General features: G+C 51.4%; 1 protein-coding gene across 5 annotated transcripts in view; it reads left to right on the top strand.

Annotated features, from left to right (window-relative positions):
• Positions 1–3,300, top strand: part of WSCD2 (WSC domain containing 2) — a 101,797-nt gene that overhangs the window by 75,340 nt on the left and 23,157 nt on the right. The gene's annotated exons all lie outside the window — the stretch shown is intronic.

The raw sequence follows: 3,300 nt of genomic DNA, 5'->3' as shown, positions 1-3,300 counted from the left end.
CTTTAGCGACCCTGACGGGCAACGGAAGGAGGGCCTCAGGTGGCGGGGGGCGGTCTGCAGACCCTCATCTCTGTCCCGCATACCGAAGACCCCCGCTTTGGTGGCTCTTCTCCTGCAGTGGAGGCAGTGAGCTTGAGTGTGACGTCCCCAGGGCTGGGCGTGGGGGACCTGGGGGACCAACACAGAGCCGCGGCAGGATCCTGGGCAAGCCACTTCCCCTTTCCGGGCCTCAGTTTCCCCATCGGTAAAATGAAGTTACAGAATGTGGACTTCCGAGGGCCCTTTGAATTCTAGGAGTCTGTCTATTGAGGTATAAATTCTTCTGTCTCCGTCTCACACGTGCCACTTCTGCCCCCCTCCCTCCCTTTGCTGGCGGGACCCCCACTTCCTGTTCAGCTCCCCTTCTGCCCCTTGTGGCTGCCAGCCCGTGGCCGCGGTGCTGAGGACGCGTCTCCGGGACATTCTTTGCGCCAGAGTCCATGTTGAGTCCTTAGTTCACGCTTTCTCTCTGAATCCTCTCAGCTCTCCTGGGAGGCGGGAATAATCATCACCGCCCCTTGACGGTAGGGAAACTGAGACTCAGAACAGTTCAGGGCCTTGCCTGAGGTCATGCCACTGAGAAAACTTCTAGATGAAAACCATCCCCCCTGACCGAGGCATCACGACGGGTGGGTGGCTCTTGGAGAGGTGCCTTGACAGGACACTCGGCCCAAGGGAACCCCGTGAGGGGTTACCCCGAAGTCTGAATATGCCGGCCACCTACTATGCGCTGGTCGAGTGCGAAGCCTCAGCTCATTTAATGATGTAAAGCCTGCAGTGAGTCTATGACCAGGGCACTATCATCCCCATTTTCCAGGTAGGAGAAGCAAGACCCGGGAGGTGAGAACTGGCCACAATTGTACATCTACAAGAGTGGTTTGTTTTCATGTTTCTGACTCCAGAGCCCCTGCTAGAAAGCCCTGGCCCCAGTGTAAAGAACACTCCCCATACCCCCTGAAGCCTGGAGACCCAATAGAACACCATTGGGCTAGACTCCTCTTCATCTCCCAGGAACCGGGCCACCCCGTATGGTTGGGCAGGTTGGGCACTGCACAGGCACAACCTACAGGGAAGGTGGTGCCTGAAAGCCAGCCCGTGCTCTGCCCTCTGGATGGAAGTGCCTCTCTCTGCCCAGAGGAAGGAGAGAGCGCCTTTTCCTGATGTGCACAGAGGTGCCAAAAGCTAGTGGCAGCCCCAGCAAAATCGTGTCCCCTTTACGGTCCCATGGGGCTACCAGGGGTGGCCATCGGTGGCTGCTTCCGTGGCACCTGAGGTCCTGCTAAGAGCCCAGGGAGCGGGAATCAGTTTAGCAAGTGTGGCTCTCGGCTTTGTTTACACTCCCGTGAGGGGGACGAGCCTTTGTTCGCCTGCAGGAAGTGTCTGTCAGTCTGTGCAGAACTGTGTCCCCTAGCCTAGCGGAGAGTTCTACGTAGATGAATCATTCCATGACCACGAATGGCTTTGATGGGGACGGGGAACAGACATTGGAGCCTTTTCAAAAGCAGATAAAGAGCCCCTCATTGATGACTTTGCTCCTTCCCTGTGCCGCGTCCCCAGGCCATTACTGGTCTCCAGTTTTTCCACGTCAGGCTTGCAGCTCCTCAACACTGGCGAGGTTTGAGAGGCCTGTGGCTTATTAGGGCTGCCAAAAGCCGGGTCCGTCTCGGCTGCCATTTATTGAGCATTTACTATGTGCTAAACACTCATGTTCCTGCCAGGAACTAGATGGTCATTGAACACCTGAGTGCCAGATACGGTCTAAGCCACTAACTCCTCTAATCCTCCACGATAGTCCAATGACCGAGGCATTGCTATCATTACTCTTACAATTGATGCAACCTGGCACAGAGAGGTTGGGTAGCTTGGCCAGAGTCACACTGCTAGGACAGGGCAGAGCTGGGAGTCAAACCCAGGCGGTCTGGGTCCTGAGGCTCCACTCTTTTTTTTTTTTTTTAATGTTTTCTTTTAAATTTATTTTTTATTTTTTACATTTGTTTATTTTGAGAGACAGTGACAGAGCACTAGTGGGGGAGGGGCAGAGAGAGAAGGAGACACAGAATCCGAAGCAGGCTCCAGGCTGTGAGCTGTCAGCACACAGCCCGACGCGGGGCTCGAACTCACAAACTGTGAGATCATGACCTGAGCCGAAGTCAGACGCTTAACCGACAGCCACCCGGGTGCCCCCTGAGGCTCCACTCTTAACCACAGCTTCTCAGTATATATTGGAAATACTTCACACATCTTATCCATTTAACCCTGTAAGGTGACTAGCCCCATTTTACAGGTAAGGAAACAGGCTCAGAGAGGGGAAGAGACTCATTCAGTATCACACCGCTCCCCCTTACCAGCCCTAGACTAAAACCCAGGTCTGTCTGATTCCAGAGTTCTCTACAGTATTGCCTCCAGCGTTTGTTTGATTGACGGAGCTTAAGCACCAAATAAACTTTCTTTTTAAGGCTGAAAACAACAGCCTTTATACCTCAGGGAGGGTCTTGGCCTCCCATTCAAGTATTTGTTTTTTTGTTTTTTTTTTTTAATTTTTTTTTTACATTTATTTTTGAGAAACAGAGTGAGACAAAGCGTGAACGGGGGAGGGGCAGAGAGAGTAGGAGACACAGAATCTGAAGCAGGCTTCAGGCTCTGAGCAAGTGGTCAGCACAGAGCCTGATGTGGGGCTCGAACCCACGAACTGTGAGATCATGACCTGAGCCGAAGTCAGACGCTCAACCGACTGAGCCACCAAGGCGACCCCCATTCAAATATTTGAATGGAGCATTCTGTTTTCTGGAGAAATTGAGGGGCCAGATTTTTTTTTCCTCCCTCCCAGCATTTTATGATGGAAAAATGTCCAACCTCCAGGAAATTAAAAAAAAAAAAAAAAAAAAAAAAAAAAGGAATCCTACCGTAAACACCCATAATGTGTCCCATAGATTTCACATTTGTCAACATTCTGTTACATTTATCCTCCACCTCCCATTTCGCCATCCTCGGTCCTTGTCTTCGTCATGCGTTTCAAGGTACGGTTGACCCTTGAACAAGTCGGGTTGGGGTGGTGCTGACACCCTGCACAGCCGAAAATCCACATGTCACTTCTGACTCCCCCCAAAACTTAACTACCAACGGCTTGCTCTTGATTTGCAAGCCTCAATGCTCCGTGTATCGTATGCTGTGTCACAGTAAATACGCTAGAGAAAAAAAAAGTGTTAAGAAAATCTTCAGGAAAACACATTTAGGGTAGCCTATTGGATTTATTAAAAAATC

Source organism: Herpailurus yagouaroundi, unplaced genomic scaffold, assembly GCF_014898765.1.
Source record: "Herpailurus yagouaroundi ecotype Mexico unplaced genomic scaffold, PumYag 191, whole genome shotgun sequence".
NCBI lineage: Eukaryota > Metazoa > Chordata > Mammalia > Carnivora > Felidae > Herpailurus > Herpailurus yagouaroundi.
This window is presented reverse-complemented; position numbering and strand designations above follow the sequence as displayed.